Raw genomic sequence first — 22,683 nt, 5'->3', positions numbered from 1 at the left:
CTAAGAGACCTCTGTTAAAACCCAATCCTTAATTCTAAACAGCTTACCCTATTACAGGATTGGAAAATATGGATATAAAATTTCCAAATGTCTCTGTGGCCAGGTTGGTACATTTAGTTATCCTAAGGTAATGTAGCAATTGTCTGTTGTTCTCAGACATCCTGTTAATCATTAAAGAAAATAACAATGTATGTGAGAGATGTAAATACACTACTTAACTGGAGGCAAATAGCTTGCATACAAATAAGGTTCTCTTGAATACTGACAATACATCCCGCACACACACACACACACACACACACACACACACACACACACACACACACACACACACACACACACACACACACACACACACACACACACACACATATTGTGTTATGCTGAGGTGCTTAAAAGAAACCCTCCTGAATCTCAAAGACATGCAAGTCACTTAATGGCAAAACTGCTCCTCAGCAATCATTAAAACACACACCAAAAGCAACATTAAACATTGCAAATAAGCTTACATCCAAAGGTCCCCAAAGACCATAGCAGATAAGACAATCATGTAGTTTACCTAATAGTCTTCTCACTGGACATTTGTTTGTGTGGCACACAGATGCTCCATTCACCAGGCTAGGCAGTCAGTTGCCTCTCTGGAGCCAGGATCCATAATACCACACATGCACTCAGGTTAGTGCACCCCAGTTATCCCCATGATTCTGTCATAGTCCATGTGGGTATTGATGACATGAGGAATACCTGACTGGGCTATATGAAAAGAGACCTAATAAATATCTTGGAATATGTGTCAGAGATAGGTATGAGCCTTGCATTGAGCAGCATTCTACCTTCACCAAGGATAAAGCCACAGTATGAACATAAATGATCGAGTTTCATAACTGGCTTAGTTTCTTGTGTCACTCAATATATGTCAGGATGAAATAACATGGTGAATGAATAAAACTTTATCCACCTCCTTATAGCCTGTTTTAGGCAATGCCAAAAAGACAAAACTATCAACATAGTGAAAACGTTTTCAAGCAACCTTAAGGTTTTACTGCTCAGTGCTAGGAGCCCAAATGAAAATATACACGCAGTTCGAGCCCTCCTCACTCTAAAGAATGTTGACATCTATGCCTTGAATGATCTTCTTCTTTCGGCATTTTGCAGTTAGGGGTCACCACAGTGGATCATCTGTCTGCTCATGATTGGCAGTGGAGTTTTACAGTGTCGAGTTGCCAGCCCAGCACCCAGCCTTGCACAGAAGGCATACACATGCACACACTCACACCTAGGGCCAATTTAGAGTGTCCAATCCATCTACTGCATGTCTTCGGGAGAAAAGCAGAGCACCCGGAGGAAACCCACACAACCACAGGGAGGACATGCAGACTCGTCACAGAAGGCACCCCAGCCAAGAATCGAACCAGAAAACCTCTTGCTGTGAGGTGGCAACGCTAACCACTGCACCACTGTGGCCGCCCATCTATGCCTTGAATGATACTTGGCTTAAATCCATAGAAAGTACTCCAGCAGTGCAATGTTACAGTGTCTTCCACACGTTTAGACCAACAACAGCACAGACTGGGGCCAAATGTGGAAATGTCTCTCTCCATGTTAGCAAAGAACATACCTCCAGGCTGGTTAGACAGGATGATACCATGGAGCTCATCAAAGTTCACAATACCATAGTTAAGGCCACTCACTAAATCCTGGCTAGATACAGGTCACCATATATGTCATTAGACTCTAAGGATTCTTACCTAAATCTGCTAGAGGCACTGACCCAAACACATTATTCATAGGTGAATTTAACTACCTCTCTATAAAATGGGAAACTTGCACTGCCTCAAATTCACAGGCACAATGCTTCCTGGACTTTATTAACACTAACTACAAAGAGAGAATTTAATACGCTGGATCTGGTACTCACCAGCATTGGACAGCATTGCACACTGCCCTGTGTCATGTCCTCACTAATGAGGTGATATCACAAAGCTGTCTCCTTTGAAGTAAAAGTCAACCTGGAAAACTCAGCTCAGCCAGAAACAGTTAGGAAGTATTCTAAGACAAACCACATCCTATTGAGAAATATTTTGTCAGAATCCAAACCTCTCTTCAACCCCAAGATCACAGCTGCTTAAGTGGAATTATCCATAGAGTCCCTATACAAACATGAAAATAGCTGCATATAGGCTAAAGTACCTACCAGAAGTAAACCCAAAACAAATACTAAAAACAAACTCCATTGATGGAATCCTCATGGCCAAAATCAGGAAGATCAACTACCTGAAAGACAAGTGCTGTCTAATTAAGTTCAACAAAGCCAACCATGAGGTCAGGATTGCCTCACAGGCTAAAGACAATCACTAGGCCTTTTTCAGCTATGTCTGGAACCTTGAAGGTAATGCAAAGCCGCAGAGAGCACACCAATAGTGCAACATTGTAATGCCTTCCACACATTTAGGCCAGCTTCTTCACAGGCAGGGAGTAAAGGTGGAGGTATCTCTATTTACATAAAAAATAAATATACTTCAAGGCTGGTCAAACAGGACAATGCACTTGAACTGCTCCATGTTCAAATTACCATAGGAAAAATCCAATACCATTTCCTTGCAAGCTATAGGTCCCCTTCTATGACCCAGGAAACCCATACCATGTATTTAAACTTATTAGAAACACTAACCATCCAACCCAATACCATATTCATGGGTGACTTTAATTACCCCACTGTTAACTGGGAATCGTATATGACACCAAATGTACATGCACAAAGAATCCTGGATTTTGTAAACACAAACTCCCTGGACCAGATAGTCAACACACCAACCAGAGGTGCAGCCATACTGGATCTGGTTCTCACTAATATGGGGGTCTGCTGCACACCCCCTACTGTAATGCCTTCCCTGGTAAGGTCAGACCACAAAATGGTCTCCTTTGAAGTAAAAATAGAATTTGGACCCCCAGCTAAATCTGGAATATTCAGGAACTGTTGTAAGGCTAACCTACTGCTATTAAGTGAGAACCTGGCAAAATTTCAAGCTCCCATAAACCCTGTAAAAGCATTTAATAGCTGCATAGAGGCAGCTGTACCCACTAGGAAGAAGTACAAAACTAACTCAAAAAACAAGCTACCCTGGTGGAATCATAAAATCAATCAGATGTATAACAGGAGGAAGAAAATCATGGCAGAAATTAGGAGGTGCAGCACCCATCAGGATAAACGCACTCTCATCAAACTAAACAAACAACTCAGAGGACAAATAAAGTCTACCAAAGCAAATTTGAGATAAGTTTGGCCTCCCAGGCCAAGGACAACCACAAAGCATTCTTTAACTATGTCCGCAACCTCAGAGGCAATACACAATTGTGTGCAGAGCTCATTGTAAATGGAGCCACCTGTAATGAGCCAAAAGATGTAGCAAACTTCCTGGCTGATAAATTCAGCTCCAGCTTTACCCCTCTCTCCCACTCAACCTTCCCTCAGGAAATATCATCAGATGTAACTCTCCCTACTGTCACTAGGGAACAGGTCCTTAATGCTCTCTCTAAAACCAAGAACACTGCATCAATGGGCCCAGACAATATTCCAGGATGTCTTCTAAATAGCATAAAACATAACCCATCAGGGCCTCTGGAATTACTAACTATAGCCTCCAAACAGGATTCATGCCTCATGAATGGAGAAAGACAACAGTTATCCCTCTGCACAAAGGTGGGCCATCTACAGACCCATAAGTCTCACTAGTCTTATATGTAAAGCCATGGAAAGAATTATCATGGGGATGATCAATAGAGATATAGTAAACCTCCAGACACTGGACCCAACCCAGTTTGGTTTTCATCAAGGGCAGATCATGCCTACTCAACCTGGTGGACTTCTTTAAGAAGGTCACCAAAGCAATGGATGAGGGCAAAATTGTTCACACTGCCTACCTTCACCTGGCCAAGGAATTTGTTACAATACCCCACTCAGGCTTTGTTGACAAACTCAAGAGGTTAGGTACAAACCCATATGTCACCTGGTGGATAGCCAGCTGGCTTACAGACAGGACTCAGGAAGTTAGAATTGGAGAGTCCACCTCCACAAAAAGGCCAGTTACAAGTGGAGTCCCTCAGGGATCAGTCCTTGGACCGCTCCTTTTTTGGCATTTACTTCTCAGAAGTCAAGGCCATTGTCAGTGGTCTCTGACTGACTAAATTTGAAGATGATTGCAAATTAGGAGCTGTCATTAAATCTCTTACTGACACGAATGTTCTCCAGGAGGGGCTGACACAGACAAACAACTGGTGTCAGAGCCATTGATTAAAACTAAATTCCAAGAAATGCATAATAATATCCTTTGGGAAGTCATCCATTCCTGGTAACTATCATATTGACAACACACCCTTTAGACTTGACCCAGTAGTGAAGGACCTAGGGACACACATAGATAGTAATCTAGCCTTTGATCATCATGTGTCTGCAGTGGAGAGGAAATCATTCTATGTTGTACAACTTATAAACAAGGGTATAGCATCTAAATCCAAGGAAGTCATTGCTCCACTGTATTCCGCATTCATCAGACCAATCATTGAGTACAATGCACCCTTTGGTATGTACCTAACCAGGCATATCCAACAACTGGAACATCCACAGAGGTTCCTCACTAAAAGAATACAAGGCATAAGTAATATGTCCTATGCAGAGACCACCTCAAGGCCCTATCTCTGTATTTTGTCTCCTACAGGCTTTTGAGATGAGATCTATGCCTGGCATATGGGGCACTGTCGGACCCCACTCTGATGGACCTCCTGCATATCCACAAAACAAACAGTACCAGAATTACCTGTTCTAAAGACTTAAACCTTGCTTGTGATATAAATAGGACCACTGAAGTGATAGGTATGTGTCCCAGAGACTACCCTATCAATGGAAAAGGCTCCCCATCCATGTGAAGCACAGTTCCTCCCTAACCCAATTCAAGTGCAACTTGGACAACTGGATGGGAAACCAGAAATCCATCCCTGGTTTGGCACCAATGTCTCTAATGGAAACAGGTAACTTGTAAATGATTAATCTCACAGGCCCATTCTTACACTTATCAAGGGGATCAGAACTTGTCAGATATATGAGATGCATGGCTAGGCTTAAAAAGGCCCTTGTGGTTGTTAGCCTAGTAAACACATATGAACATGTGAACCTAATCCTTTAATTCTAGTAACATTCAAAGTTTATAGGAGCAATATTTAAAGTCTGTCCCTACTTTGGGCCTTTGTCTCCTCCATTATGTTTGGCTTTGTCCAGATTTCTTGTGCCAAAAGGTTGAGCAGTATGGTCCAGAAGAATCCCCAGATGAATCCTGAACAGTCTGAAATATGACCGTTCATGACCACTTCAGGCACTCTTGAAATGCAGCCTTAAAACTGGCTATGTTCCAAGTGAATGGAGGACTGCAGCAATCATTCCCTTCCACAAAGGCATACCATCAACCAACCTAGGGGAACTGCAGACCCATCAGTCTAACAAGCCTATTGTGCAAAGCCATGGAATGAATAATCAGGGAAATGATAAACAAGGACATTGACAAACTAGAGACATTGGACCCATCTCAAACTGGCTTTAAGGGAAGGCCATATCTACTTAACCTGGTAGACAACTTTGAGAAGGTCACCAAGGCAATGGATGAGGGTAAAACAGTGCATATTGCATATCTTGACCTAGCCAAAGCATTCAGTACAATAACTCACTCAGACATTGTTGACAAGCTCTTTGAATTTGGAATAAATCCATACATAACACACTGGATTGCTGGCTGGCTCACAGACAAGATGCAAGAAGTCAGAATTGGTGAGACCACCTCCAACAAGAGCAGTCATAAGCAGAGTACCCCAGGACTCTGTGCTGGGCCCGTTCCTGTTTGGCATCTACGTCTTAGAAGTCAAAGCTAACATTCAAAGCCTCTGGCTCACAAGTTCACAGATGACTGTAAATTGAGAGGTGTTATAGATTCTCTCAAGAGACAAACATCTTGTGAGAGGGATTAACACAGGCAAATGACAGGGTGCCAAAGCCATGGACTAAAACTTGATTCCAAAAAATGTATTATAATGCCCTTTGGGAAACTGTCAACCCAAGTTAATAACTCTTTCAATACAACACCCCTAAGATTTGACCAAGTAGTAAGGGATCTGGAAACGTGTAGGCACCAATCTAGTCTTTGACCAACACATAGCTAAGACAGTAAGAAAATCATTTTGTGTTGCCCAAGTTATAGATAAGGGTATGGAATCCAGGTCTAAGAAAGTTAACATACCACTCTGCTTGGCTTTTATCAGACCCATCATTGAGTACAATATCTCCTTTAGCATGTATCTAACAAGATACTTGAAATAGTTGGAACATTCTCAAAGGTTTTTCACCAGGTGAATCTGTGATGCTGATCAATATGTGCGTACACCTTTAAGAAGCTTTCTAGAGGTTAATACAAGTGTATAAATACTGAGCTCGTGTGAGCCTGACTGCCATTTTGTAGTAAACTGTTGAAATGTAAGCATGCCTGTCTGTGTAGTCTGCCAGTTAATCAGTTAATTTATATTTTGTACTGTTGCTATTCATCCTGATGTGTTTCTGTGTAATAAGGCATGTAAATGACTTACCCCACCTGTTCATTTTAATGGGAAACAAGACAAGCAACATGGTGTCAGAATGGGATCCAGAAATCCAGATTCTGGACCAAGAAGGCACTCAGTTAAAGGTGGAGCAATATATAAGAGTGGATCACCCCCACTACACATTTAATTTGCAAAAACAGGTCAGAAACAAGTTTCAGGTATCAACACTTACTTAAATCGTTTGTTATTCACAAAATATAAAATGAAGCACTCAGAACAAACCAAACAAAGTTCTAAGTAAATGAAATGTCTGAAACTGCGGCATATTGAAAAAATATTCAAATATCTACGGAAAAAGTTTGAAATAAAGTCCGAATTGCATAAAATTAATAAAATAAGGGAAACGACCACATTTTTTTCAAAGTAGCTCGTAGCACATATTTTTCTCATTAATTAAAGCTATTCAAGATATCTGAAGTATACAGAGAGTTTGTATGGTTGTGCAGTATTACAGTACAGTTATTTTGCAAAACGCAGCCATTTCAAAGCATATTTCGCAAAGTACAATATTTTGAAGAGTTTATTGTGCATTTGAATGTTATTACAAGTACTTGCTGTATGTGCATGCTCATATATAATTACAAGGGCCATTTTTTCTAGTGTATTTAGGCATACTTTGTTGACATGGCTGATGGATTTTGGAAATCAGCTCTACTTGTGTTTGATAATAATGTTGTAGAGAATCGGAGGGTGTTTGAGCAAGAGTATGAAATTTTCATACAAGCAGCATTTTCTGACAGAGGTGACCATACAAAGGCATTTATTCTGCTTAATGTAGCTGGTTCAGAAGCCATAGAAAGAGAGCATTCATTTGTGTATACACCTACTGTATTTGCAGGAGAGGGGGAAAACTGGCATATAGTGGTGCAGACAGAGTCAAGGGAAGACCCGGAGTGCTTAAAACATAAATTTAGAGAAATGTGTAACCCCCAAATGAATATTACAATGCAAAGGCACTTATTTTACACAAGAGATCAAAAGTCTGGGGAAACTTTTGCAGCGTATATAACTGACTTGAGAAACAATGCTAAAATGTACAGATCTGGTGATTTAAGGGATGAGTTGGTAAAAGACGGATTTGTGTGTAGTATTAAAGATGATGCTGTGACAAATATTTTGCTTCATGATAGTGATTTACCTTTGAATAAGGTCGTTGAGATTTGTCCAATATATGAGCTCACAGAAAAGCACAAAAGTATGCTTACAAATGAGAAATGCATGCTTTCAGTATCTTCTAGTGCTCATGTTGATAGTATGCAGCACATTGGTAAAAGAAACAGGCCACAGCACATGACAACTATGGGGAGACCTGCAACAGTCCCTGGGAAACCTTATAGCTTTCTAGCAAATTCCAGTGTATGCACAGTCTCAGTGATGCATACGATTAAGTCAGCAAACTCAAAGCATGTGCCTATACCTGGTTTCATAGTCAACTATCGTAATTGTGCAAATCATGAGCCCAAAAGAGAAAACTGCTTAGCTTTTGTTCAGCAATGCCACAAATGCACCAAGTGGAATAATTTCAAAAGGTTTTATAAATCGAATAAGGGCCGTTCTACTATTAAAAGAGAACATTCAAAGAGACAAGATGATCAATTAGAAAGTTGTAACCCTACTTTTTATGTTGATGGTGTGTCTTTGCTTGATGAAATAGTCAATGCAGTAGGTTTATGGGCAAAGAATGAAGTATTTTGTACTGTTTGGATAAATGGAAGACCCATAGATCTCAAAGTTGATACAGGTTCAAAGTGCAATGTTATGTCAGCAGAAACATTTGCTAGAGTATGTGCTGGTGAGAAGCTTGATTTGGCAAAGCGTGCAAAGCTTGTTGCTTATGATGGTGAAGAAATTCAAACTGAAGGTTCAGTAGTGCTTTTGTGTTACTCTGCTGGGAACAGCTACAACTTGCAATTTTATGTGGTAAAAAGGAACATTCAGTCATTATTAGGCCTCAGAGACAGTTTGAAAATGGGTCTACTTTCATTTAATGACGTTCACCATGTTATCTTAAAAGAAGACTGTTCCAGTTTCATCCAGTCTAGTTTTTCAACTTATGCTGATCTTTTCAAAGACAAACTAGGCAAACTCCTAGTAGTGTACTCAATGAAGTTAGACTCTGAATTCAGTCCAGTTGTCAGGCCAACTCGGAAAATTCTAGTAGCTGTGCAGAACAGAGTCAAAGCCAAGGTAGATAAAATGGTGCAGCAAGGTGTAATTTGTCCAGCTGGTTCTTCTGCCCAACTGAATGAGTATCTTCCATGGTCGTGGCTCATAAGGAAAGCTTAGATGATATCAGAATATGTACTGATCCATGAGATTTGAACAAAGCACTGAAAAGTCCTCAGCATCCAATGTGCACAGTCAAAGAAGTCACTGCTCTCATGTCAAATGTCATTGTTTTTCTGTCTTAGATGCAAAGAGTTCCTTTAGGCAAATTTTGCTTGATAAGAAATCTTCATTACTAACCACTTTCCGCACTCCTTTTGGCAGGTACAGATTTTTGAGAATGCCATTTTGGATAAATTTGGCCAGTGAAGTCTTCCAGCATGCAGTGGAGCAAATTTTTCCTTAGTATCTGTGTGCTATTATAGTAGTAGATATTCTAGTAGTAGATAATGATGAAGATGAACATGACAGAAACCTCAAGAAAGTTCTGGAAAGAGCACATGAAGTGAATCTTAAGCTGAATCCTCAGCAGTGCAAATTCAGGCTACTTCTGTGTGGAGTCTGCATGTCCTCCCCGCGGTTGGGTGGGCATTCGAAAGACATGTGTAAATGGGCGTGCCTTTGTTGAATGTTGAACGTTGAGCTGGCAACGCAGCGTTCGTGAAAATCAACTGCCAATCATTAGCGGACCGGATTTCCGCTGTGGCGACCCCTAACCGGGAAAAGCCGAAAGACAACAACAACAACAAGTTACTTATGTTGATCACTTATTTATCAGTTCAGGCTTGCGACCAGAAATTATAAGCAAACTGCAATTCTCAAGATGCCAGATCCAGACAGTGCTCAAGCCCTACATCATTTTCTTGGCATGGTTAACTACCTAGTTCATTCTAGACGTCAGCCAACTTTCAGCATCGCTTAGAGAGCTGACATGCAAAGATGTATCTTGGTCATGGTTAGAACAACATCAAAGAGCATTTGATGTTCTAGAACAGAGAATTGCCAGTCCACCAACTCTCAGATACTATGATGTTCACAAACCAGTTACTCTTTCTTGTGATGCTTCGAAATTTGGTCTTGGTGTAGTCATTCTTCAAGAGGGTAGGCCAATGTCCTATACATCCAGAACTCTAACCCAAACTGAAATACACTATTCACAGATAGAGAAAGAACTCTTGGCAGTTGTGTTTGCATGCTCAAAGTTCCATGATTATATTTATGGTAGACCTATCCAGATTGAAACAGATTACCAACCTGTAGTCACTATTTTGAGAAAGCCTATGCATACAGCTCCTGTCAGATTGTAACACATGATGCTCAAATTGCAAACATACAATTTCAGTCTTGTCTACACAAAAGGCAAACTTCTTTATCTCACTGATACTTTATCCAAATTGCCCAGAAATACCATTGAACAGCATGAAAATGAGAAACCTGATTTTGAAGTCATGGAAGTGAGACATTTTTCTTCCACACATCCTGATGAGCTTAGAAGTCATACAGTCTCAGATCCAGTTCTTCAGAAGCTCAAACACTTTATCAGTCAAGGATGGCCTTCAAAGCAATCTTCTTTGCCATTGGAAGTGAAAGTTTATTTTCTTTACAGAGATGAGATTTTGTTTGACAATGGTATCATCATGAAAGGTCCAAAAGTGATTGTTCCAAAGGCCTTACAATAAGAGTATATAACCATCTTGCATCATGGCCACTCATGTACTGATTCTACCAAAAGAAGGGGAGAGACTTCGTATTTTGACCTTCTATGTCACAGGATACTGAGAGAGTACTTTCATCTTGCTCTGTATGTAATAGTACTAAGACATATATACAGAAAGAACCACTTCATCTAAACCAGATTCCTGAACTACTTTGGTCAACAATAGCTACAGACATTTTTGAGTGAAATGGTCAACATTACTTGGTGTTAGTAGACTCTTATTCCAATTGGTTCAAGATTGACCTACTTTCTAATCTAGCATCCAGTACTGTCATTAGTAAGATGAAGTGTCATTTTACAGTCCATAGTAGTCCGCACAAACTTATTTCTACAATGACACACAGTTTACAAGCCAGCAGTTCAAACAATTTGCTGAAGAGTGGGGCTTTACTCATGTCATAAGTAGCCCCAAGTACTTGCAGTCAAATGGCTTGGCAGAAGTGAAGTAGAAACAAGACAATAATGATGTTTTCTTGAATCTCTTGAATCTCAGAAATGTTCCTTGTGATAAAAATCTTGGTTCACCTGCACAGAGACGTTTTTCGAGACAAACTAGAACCGCACTACCTATTAGTAGTTTATTACTCATTCCATGTGTCAAGAACAACAGATCAGTGAAAGGCAATCTGTTGAAGAAGCCCTTATCCCAGAAGTTCTATTATTACAAGACCAGCAAACTGCACAATCCATTATGAGAAGAGGAGATAGTTAGGCTGCAGATGTCCAAAGCTTTTGATTGGATTAGTGTCATGAAAAGTGTGTGTCCAGAGCAAAGATAGTACATTGTGGAATCACATGGAGCAGAATTTAGACAGAATCGGAAACATTTGATCCCGGTGTCCAAGTCTGTATTGCAGTATCATACCTGCAGAAAGACACTGGGCCGGATTCACAAAGGCTTGCACGGAGTCTAAGAGTAGAATAAGACTCCATGCAGCCAACATATCCACCGAACGATCCAGGAACAGCCGGTAGGGGAGTGCAACAGAGCTATCAAAACGAGTCCTACACGAACAGGGCTTGCATATGCAAATTACCTCAACTGCAGGCAAAAACTATGCAAATGAGTTATATATGCGATCCAGGAAACCTGAATTTGTCCGAGTAGGAGTAGTGTTATTTGCAGAAATGTACTCAGTTGATAACTGAGTACGGTTCTGCAAATAGCAAAACGGAGCCATGACAGCTCCAAAAAAAGGATGCATTTACATGAGGAAGCATGCCAATGGCCAAAAATATGGCCATTGGCAACGTTAAGTGATGCAAAATAAAAATAAAATAACTTTTTTTTTTCATCCCGATCTCCGGGGTTTAAGCGTAGCGCAGCGCCGCGCAAACACGCTGCGCTCTAAAAAACAGAAAATCAATAATGAAGATCCACAAATGTGGATTTTAATGCTAATATGAATTTACAATGCAAGTGAATGGCAGGCTGAAGACAACATGGCCACCGAGTAGAGGTTGCTAAGGGGGGAAGCTCAGTCTAAGAGATGTAACCAAGCATTAGTAGGCAATCCTATGCAAATGAGGGTTAGGATAGTGAATCACAAGTTTACATAGCAAATGAGCACAGTCAGTGGAGTGTAGGAGTAGGATAAGGGGAGTAACAGAGTAGAAGATAGGTGACATCATGAGGGGTATGTATGAAAGAAGTGAAGCTCATTGGAGCAGAGTGGCATGTGTCAGCTGTCATTTACACATCATTGAAAGAGGTGTGTCAACAGGTAGGCTAGGTAAAGGCAAGAAATTGAAGGTGTATGCCGTGGATAACACCAAAGTTTCTTGCTGAGCGTGTATGCGCGCATGTGCATGCCTGTAAACCCGAGTAAGACAGTGTGCATGCGTGTAAGCGTGAGTGAGCGCATTTAAGCCAGAGTAAGCATGTATAAGGCTGTTTAAAGAGTTGTAAGCGTGTTTGCACCGGTGTGCACGTGTTTTAACAAGAATAAGCAAGTTTTAGTCAGTGTAAGCATGTGTGCGTGTGTGAGCTGCTGTGCACCTGTTTGCGCTTGTGTACGTGGCACTGCCCACCGAGGAAACAGAAAGGAAAAAGGAAGCACAACAAATACTAGGAAGCTACCAGGGAGTACTAGCAGAGCTAGCAGGTAAAAACAATCAGAATCAGGGAATTACACAGGCAGTACACTAACCCAGCCCAACCCATCACTTAAAACTCTGCAAACAACAGTCCATTATGTTTCTCTCAAGAGACACTGCAACACTGCAGTAAGCTAATAGAAGTGAAAACTGAAAAAGCTTTACTGAGACAAAGAAATGTTAGGGGCTGCCATTGCTGTTATAAGGCGACATATGCAACATGCTGAGGGTGGTGACAATGCAAATGCTGCTGGACAACCCACAGTGAGGAGACGGAGAAGAGTGTACAGGCCCAGGGTAACCTACCAGGGGCTACATGAGCTGGAGATAGTGGAGCGCTATAGAGTGGACAGAGACCTCTTGCAGCAAATTGTTGAGCTGTGCAGGCCACGCCTCACACACAGAACCAACAGAGGGGAACCCATCCCAGTGGAAACCAAGGTATGTGTTGGCCTAAGAATATTAGCAACAGGTACCTTCCAGAGACCAACTGGTGATATGATGGGGATATCACAGGCATCAGCATCCAGGGTACTGCACCAGTTCCTGGATGCCATGTCAGCACATGTCGGTGATCATGTATATTTCCCCAATTCCCATGAGGTATTGGCCAGCAATATGCGTCTCTTCCAGCAAATAGCGGAATACCCTGAGGTAGTGGGTGCAATAGACTGCATACACATATGCATCAAAGCACCAGCTGGTGAGTGGGGTAGGGTCTACTTCAACCACAAGGGCTTCCCTCCATCAACTGCCAGGTCATGTGTGATGCCCAGGGCATAATACTGAATGTGTGTGCTGGCTGCCCTGGAAGCTACCATGATTCCCATATCTGGCATCTGACACAGCTGTACCAGATATTTGCCACCGGGGACATCCCACATGGTCACCTAGTGGGGGATGCTGGCTATGCACTGGAGCCGTGGCTGATGACACCCATCAGAAAGGCACACACACCTGAACAGGAATGCCATAATGAGGCACACGCACAAACACGAAATGTAATCGAGCATGTGTTTGGGCTGCTCAAGTCATGGTTCCGGTGCCTGGACACATCTGGTGGAGCCTTGCAGTACTCACCAACTACATGTACCCAAATTGTCATGGTATGTGCTATGCTACATAATATGATCCTGCAAAAACAGCTGCAGCAGGACCAGCATAGGCCTGGGCCAAACAGCCCCCCACCATTGCCAAGGCCATCACAGGCAGAGCGTGACTCGGAGGAGGAACAACCTGAGCCTGCCCCAGTAGGCAGAAGGAGGCGTGCCCAGTATGCTTTGGCCTTGGCAAAGAGGCAACGCATAGCACATACACTGGCTCAGTAGGAACTCTGGAAATGATACCTCTCTCTGACTTGCACATATAGTAAAAGGGATGCCTAAGTTGACACTACCTGCTTTCAAACATGTATAGGGAGTGTAGTATGTGCATCCGACATAGGCAGCCCTGCAGCACCACCTGAGGCATGATTGCCATGTGTTAAGCAATATAAAGCAGTGCTAAACAGCATTTACCACCATGTAGTATATGTAAACAAAATCACACACACCAACTAGCACAACTGTGGTCAATGTTGAGTAATATTGGGCAACGTCCAGCAATGTTGGTTAATATTGAGCAATGTCGGACAAGCTTGGTCTAAGTAGGGCATAGCTGAACAAAAGCCAACATGCTCATATTTGCTCTACTGGCCCTTAAGCAGTCTGGTCTGCTCAGTATGAAAATATAAAGCAGTGATGGGCCTCAAACCCAGGATACTGTGCACTATAGTCATAGTACTGAACCACTAAACCATGACAGTATTGCAGTGGTCAGCCTGTATGAAGAAATGTTGATAAGTCTATGCAAAGTATCTCATGGAAACCCTGCAGGCACAGCATAATCCCTGTCGAGTTATGACACAAAGGTGAGTCCTGCAGTAAGAATAGAACCTGACTTTCAACACACACAGTATAAATGTTAATATTGGTCATGTTCACACACATCAACAAATGTAGTGGACCTCAGACAGCAACATACTGAAAGGTCACACTGGGCATGCTCACACACTTGAATAAATGAGACAAATGTCAGGCAACAAAACACTGAAAGCCTGAACTGGGCATGCTCACACACTTAGGCCATGTCTGAGTACAGCAGTGGGCCACACATATCTGGCAGTTGCATGTGTTAACCCAGGAACCTCTCACTATCCAGCAATCCACCCTGTGCACACAGTTATATGACAACAGACACATATATAATATAGTGGAACCCTGTCATAATCAAATATGTTCTGCAGATACCTAAGTTGTTCATAGAAAGTGGGAAAGCAAAGATGATAAAAACCTGCAAACAGTATCATCAATAAACATTGTGCATCCCGAACATTATCATAGGTTCAGAGGTCGATACTAGGCTATCTGCCCTAGGGCATGTACAAGCCTAGCCAGAGTGTGTTTGGCTTTCACAACCCTGTCAGATTACTACACTGTGCCTGTGAATAGTAGGTCACACAAGATAGCCCATTTATGTTTAGTCTATTGTGCCTCTGTCTAGCAGGGACCCAGAAGATATCCCAGGGGTAAACATACGATCACCCATCCACTTGTCAAGATGTCTCCTGTAGGTGGTCAGTGGGTGGCTCTGCCTATGCGAAACCGGGATTACAATCCGGAGTGAGTGGAGCCTCTGGGATAAGAATCTGTCCCTCCAGCATGTCCTATTAACATCTGTGCTGAGGTATATGTCCCTGGAGTGTGTAGCTCCAAGGGAGTCGGATATCCTGAGGTGGAGCATGTCCATTAATTCTGGGTTGGATATTTCCGTAAACAACAGGCACACATCACATCCGAGTAGGTGGTAAGCGACTGAGTAGAGCTGGAGTTACTGTATCCGAACTGTGCAGGGCATCCATGTGAGTCCCTAGATCTGCTTGTTGAGGAACTTTTGTGGCCATTACAGTTGCTGCAGGTGTCGGGTAAGGTACATCCCAAATGTGGCATTGTAACCAAGCATGGTCGTGATGAGTATAGGGGCACAATGACCTCACTTGATCTAGATGTGAAACCATATGGGATAAGGTGGGCTATATAGAAGGTCTGTCTAACCACTTTGGCAACATGATTGTCAAAGGTGAGAGTACGAATAAGTCATGTCCCCAATCCCCTAACAACTCCTACCATATGTAATGGATTACTACCTATGTGGTAATGTGTGGGCATGTTGTTATTCCCAAAGGGGATGACTATGCAACTAATGGCATTTAGCTGTAGGCCATGGCTCAGGCACCAGTCATCCATCTCTGTGAGACCCTGTTTGAGTATGCATGTGCCAGCTGGAGAGTTGATTATGGCACCCAGTTTGCAGTCATCTGCGAACATGGTCAGCCATATTCCTCCTGTGTTAGCCTGTACATCAGACAAATATATACTGAACAAGAGAGGTCCCAGGACTGAGCCTTGTGGGATGCCACGTGTAACTGGTGTATAGTCAGACATGGCACCTGCAATACTGACCATGTGGGTGCTATCCCTGATCCAGGTAGCAATCCATCGTGTGAGATATGTGTCGATATCGACGCTGGTGAGCCTATGCATAATGGCCGAGTGGGGTATTGTGTTGAAGGGTTTTGCAAGGTCCAGGTAGGCTGTGTGGACAACCGTCCCTACGTCGATGGACCTGGTAACTGTTTAAAGAATATGAACAGGTTCAAGAGGCAAGATCTGCCCACAACAATGCTGAAATGTGTAGGACACAGTGTCTGTAGGTTCCCGATGTCTATGTGTATGAGTCCCATGACAATACGCTCCATAGCTTTGCAGAACAGGCTAGTTAGGCTTATAGGGCGATATTGTCTGTGGTCCGTTGTGGCACCAACTCTGTGGAGTGGGACCACTGTCGCTGTATGCCATTCCTTGGGTACATATCCTGTAGTAACTCTGATATTGAACAGTGACTTAATGTGAGGGTTACGTCTGTCATGAAGCTCGTGTAAGATGCAGGCCGGGACACCGTCTGGTCCCATTGATGCTGTGTTGTCCACTTTGGGGAGGGCAGCACTCACCTGTTTATTTGTGATGTCAGGGAGGTTACACTCTGTTGGGATGGATAGTTGCTCCTTAGGGGGGGATGGGGGGAGACATCTGCACTGAACCTGTTTGCCAGGATGTTGGCAATGTCAGTGGGTTCAGGGTATGTTTAGTCAGTATGCAGTAACTCACAGCATATCAGTGAGTGTCCACCCAGGTTCCTGACATAACTGAAGAAGGCCTTGTGATTGTCCTACATGTCTGGTGCAATTGTCCGTTAGAAGCGGGCCTTAGATAAATTCATGAGTGATCGTAGCTGTCTGCTAGTACAGATCACAGATGCCTTCCCTGTCTGGGATTGTGCTCTATCATGTAGTAGCTTCCTCCTTTCATTGTATAGCTTATTAATGGCCGGGGTCTACCAGACAGGTCCCCTGCCATTGGAGGAGTGAGTCTTGTTGTTATTTGGGATAGCACGATCCATGCAGTCCACTAGGTGTCCATAGAATGTGTATGTAAAGGATTCAGCAGTCTGAGCCATATTTACCACTGTCCCAGGGTCTCTGAAGGATACCACCTTGGTTTGGAGAAGTGAGACATTTGCTTATGAGAAGTTCACCAAGATTACCCAGGATGGGTGTGGGGACGGGATATGGATGTCCAGTGAGATAAATGTATGTTCTGACCTTACCAATGAGGGGTATATCGCTGGTGTGGAACATAGAGTCCCCATGTTGGTGATGATCAGGTCCAATATGTTTTCCCTCTTGTGGGTGTGGTGACCGGTTGTGCCATAGCATATGAGTTTACAAATAGTAGCAACTGTTGGGCGAGGGTGTTGGGGCTTGAGTAGTATCCCCAGTCAATGTTTGGGTATTTGAAGTCACCCAATATAATGGTGTTTGGGGAGACCTTCATATTCTCCAGTGTTCCCAGGAAAGCCGAGTGTGGTTCCTGAGTTTGGGAGGGTGGTCTGTAGCAGGCAACAAACTGAAAGGCAGTTTTGCACAATGTTAGTTGCATATGTATGGTCTGCGATGCTTCGTGCAGTGCTACTAACCCGGAGGTGTGTGTATCTGTGATGTATATGGATACTCCCCCTATTTGTGTTGGCCGTTCCGAGTCTTGTGGTCAGAAAGCATGGTATGAAATATAACCTGGTAGTGCTGGTGTGCATTTGTGAGCCTGAACCAGGTGTCTGTTAGTGCACAGATATCACTATTCTCCATACTGAGGAGAGTCCTGAGTGGGCGCAATTTGAGGGTAACACATCTGGTGTTGAGCAGCATTACCCTTAGTTTCATTTACTCTGTAATGTCTATGGAGGTGGGTTTGTCTTTTGAGCCCCGCTTAAAAAGGCACTATGGTGGTAGCAAGAGCCTTAGCCAGTATTCGAAAGTCCAAGGGTGACAGGTGCAAGCTGTCCATAGCGAAGCTACGTGGCATGTCGAGCATGTCACCCCAGGCTGACAGACACTGGATCCCCTTTGAATGACACCAATATGTTAGCCAACTGTTAAACGTGATAAGTTTGTCTGTATACTGTGACATCATACTTGGTGAGTGTAAGATGCTACACAAGGTCAGGGTCATACTGGCCTGGGCTACATGATCAGAGAGTTCCTCTATGTATCATGTCATGTGGTCCAGGGAGGAATGTCTGAGGTTTTACGCACCAGCATGGACAATGATGGAGCCATTTCTGTACTTGCTTTGGAGTGACCTGAGTGCATGTGTTATGTGGTGGATCCTGGCACCCGACAGACAGCTCAAAGTGACCATCCCCTTGTTTGGCCTGGTGAGTGGGACGTCAGTGTGTCTGACAATAAGTGTCACCTATTACAAGTGTATTAGGTGTGTTGTTTAGCCCGAAGGGCAGTGACTGTGTGGCACACTGACATTGTGAACTATGTGATATGTGGGTATTGTAGTGGGGTAGCAGTTGTTTGTGTGTCTGCTTTGGAGGTCTCTGCTGCTTAGGCAGAGTTTATTTAGAGCCTCTGAGTATGTTTATGTGTGATAATGTGGTTTGATTGCTGTCACTATAGGTTTATGTGAGACTGATATGTGGTGTGTGTGGTTACCTTCACCACCTGATAGACTGTGCCAGTCATGGGTCGAGAGAGCTCAGCCTCCTGTATGTCTATATAGTTGCATCTCTCACATATATCTGAGTTTGTTGGGAGGAGGAGAGGGTTGTCTGTGTACATGAGGCAGTTGTGACATTGTGTCAAAATCACAATATTCACCAGCTGGACTGGAGAGTACACACGAAACCGACCCCTGGACATGCCAGGATATTATGATGACATACTCTGTAGACTGATCACAAAGGATCAGTAGGGTGTTAAGTGTGTAAAAGAGTATAACAGGGATTAGTGCTCAGGTTTGTCGGTGTTTTGTAAAGAGTAGCTGTGAAGGAGTCCAGACGGAATCATGACACCTCCTTCAGCTATGTCATAAATAGCAATGTACACTCATATATGTCCTGAGTCAGGGCCAACTGTACCTGACTGACAATGCCAACATCCTGTCAGACAGGCCCATATATACATACCTACCTCCCACTGACAAAAGTCCCTATCATCATACCTGGAGATATCACATGTAGAATGGGTGAACAGCTCCCCCCAAAGCCGAAAGCATGGCAGCAATTGGATTACATTGTTTCCCTATATGTGTCATGAATGAACTACAGAACAAACAGACCCTGCACCTGAACAGTCTGTTGAGCCTCACCCTCTCCACAGGATCTGGAACCGTTGAATGTGTTACAGCAACATATGGCACTCCCCCAAGTGTTGGTGCACAACACACCATGGGAAGTATAGTCCAGTAAGCCTATGAAGTCTGATCTGCAAGGCCATGGAGTCCATCATGGTTGAAGTCATAAACAGAGCTATTGGAAGCTGACAAACACACAACCCTACCAACTGTGGTATGTTCATGTGCAGATCATGGTTCCCAAACATGCTAGACTGTTTGCAAGGCAGCCACCCAGGACATACATCACTGAACGGAGCTACACATGTCTCACATAGACTTTGAATAGCCCTTTATCAACATCCCAGATACATGTCGTATCTACAAAACCAACAATCTGTGCATAAATATGTGTTGACATATGAAGGAATGTCAATTTGTCCACAGATAGATCACACAAGCTAAGAATTATGTGGTCCTGTTCAAGCTGTTGACACCTGCCGACCCACATGGCTCATTCCTGGGATTGCATAAAACAAAGTGTACACACATTACCATGTCCAGTCTGATGATGTCAGCATCCTACAAATATAGCAGGAGAAAAGAAACCACCCAGTAAGGCATATAGCATGTCATGTTAATGCGTATCTCTCTAGTATCATAACATAGTTAGGTAGGGGTTTGAATCCTGCAATTGCTGACTGTGTGTGTGATTTTCTTTGAGAGGAGTGCCCTTTTTGGAGACTGGGAAAACACATTAAAAGAGGTACATTCCTCTTTGGAAAGTCTGATGATGTCAGCATCCTACAAATATAGCAGGAGAAAAGAAACCACCCAGTAAAGCATATAGCGTGTTAATGCATGTTTCTCTAGTATCATAACATAGTTAGGTAGGGGTTTGAATCCTGCAATTGCTGACTGTGTGTGTGTGGGATGTGTGTGATTTCCTTTGAGAGGAGTGCCCTTTTTGGAGACTGGGAAAACACATTAAAAGAGGTACATTCCTCTTTGGAAAGTCTGATGATGTCAGCATCCTACAAATATAGCAGGAGAAAACAAATCACCCAGTAAAGCATATAGCATCCATGTTAACGTGTATCTTTCTAGTATCATAACATAGTTAGGTAGGGGTTTGAATCCTGCAATTGCTGACTGTGTGTGTGTATGTGTGTGATTTCCTTTGAGAGGAGTGCCCTTTTTGGAGACTGGGAAAACACATTAAAAGAGGTACATTCCTCTTTGGAAAGTCTGATGATGTCAGCATCCTACAAATATAGCAGGAGAAAACGAAACACCCAGTAAAGCATATAGCATGCCGTGTTAATGCATATCTCTCTAGTATCATAACATAGTTAGGTAGGGGTTTGAAACCTGCAATTGCTGAGTGTGTGTGTGTGACACTGTTGGTCAATGCAGTGTGGGTTTTGCTTTTACTATGGTATGACATATCAGGATTAAAACAGTATGTGCATTGCACACATCAGGTATCTGTGTGGCAAATAAATATATGTACATGTGACCTCAATTAGTACATAGGTGTGAAGCCTGCATACTACATGAATACATTTGTTTCCTTTGACAGATTGTGCCGCTGCTTCTCAGATCGTAGGTCACATATGTATGTATGTGACAAGGCCAGCCACTGTAGTGATCTGTGGCCAAGGTCATCTGTGCCACACACACCCATGACAGTTACTATAGAGTAGTGTGAGTGAGGGTACATGCCTGGGGTATATGTCAGACATGTTCATACACAACAACGACTGGCAATAATGGACAGTCATTATAGGTGTACAACAGCCTTGTGGATATGCATTCAGGCCCCTAATGTCTTATGTGATACACCGAGGGACTCCACAATACCTCTGGATATGTGGATACCAAGGGACAGATGACATAACACATGGCTGTAGGTACACATTGGTACCCAACATACATGTTGGGGGCTACCACCTATGTGGTACTGTCGGGATAGTATGTATAGTAAATGTGGATGACTATGCCATAGTCGGCTTAGTGCAATACAGCATGTGTCGGACAACAGGTATCTGTCTGTATGATACCCTTGTGTAGGATATGTGTCCCATCCAGAGAATGCATTGTAGGCCAATGCATGCATTTCCAGATGTGGATGGACATATCCCTAGTGTGTTTGCATGTACCTAAGAGGCCTATATGCCAAACAGGTGTGGTCCCAGGAACGGGTGGCGGTCAATACCACTGGTTACTGTTATAGTATAGTACCAGAAGGATCCCACTGTTACTGAGTTCCCTACAACTGTGTGTCAGTTGTCAGGACATCATCTAATGATTGGTTATAGTCATGCTGTTGAGGTTGTGTATACTACCAGAATGCAAAACATTGACAGATATTAACAGTATCACCCACAGCATAGTGTCAACCCATGTCATACACACATGTGTACCCATGTTAGTACATATCTGTAGTAGAATGCATACTGGCCATCGAGAGATACTATGAGATGTTAACAATGTGTAAAACAGGGTATGTCACACGTCCCATGTGTCCACTATGCACGTACATGCAGACAGTGTGCACCCACCATGTTCACAGATGTACACCTGCTAATCTGTACTGCACACATCACACACATACTGTCCACTCACTAACACATGCTGGCAACACTATACACTTCAGCCAAGTGGCACATGGGCGGACAATACATACTCAGACCTAACACTGGTGTAAACAATGCTACATTGACAATCAGAGCTTTGATGCATCATGCCTGCTCAGATATACCTACAAGGATATCATTACACTTTCCTGTTGACAACTTGCTAATATTGCTACACTGCTATAATGTCACCCTGTGCATCAGCACCATGTTAGCCTGTTCCTGCATCAATGTTACAGATGACAGGAGGTGGCACAGGTGTCATCATATGCACAGGGTGTGTTGTTGGTTTGCCAGAGCCCGACATTGACCCATCCAATCGACATGTCTGTGTGTGTGTGTGTGTGTGTGTGTGTGTGTGTGTGTGTGTGTGTGTGTGTGTGTGTGTGTGTGTGTGTGAGGGACAACAGTATAGCATGGGCCAATGTTGATGTAATGTGTGTGTGTATGTGTGAGCCCTAGTTGTTTGGTTAATGTGTGTGTGTCTGCATGCACACAGCTCCACCATGTGGCTGCCATATACGGGAGGTTGTGGGACAGCCACAGACTGTACCTGCCAGGCTGTACAGATCACTGTCTCTGGCCATGGACACAGTACCTGTGCCTGGCAGGGGTGCTACGGACAGTATCGGGTACCAACCCTGACTGGGTACTATCATCAGAGGCAGAGGTATGTCGAGTGGACCCATGTCCCTGCTGGGACTGGCCA

Source organism: Protopterus annectens, chromosome 7.part0 (assembly GCF_019279795.1).
Source record: "Protopterus annectens isolate FY-2018-M chromosome 7.part0, PAN1.0, whole genome shotgun sequence".
Taxonomy (NCBI): domain Eukaryota; kingdom Metazoa; phylum Chordata; order Ceratodontiformes; family Protopteridae; genus Protopterus; species Protopterus annectens.
The sequence above is the reverse complement of the archived record's forward strand: the minus strand, read 5'-3'. Positions refer to the sequence as shown.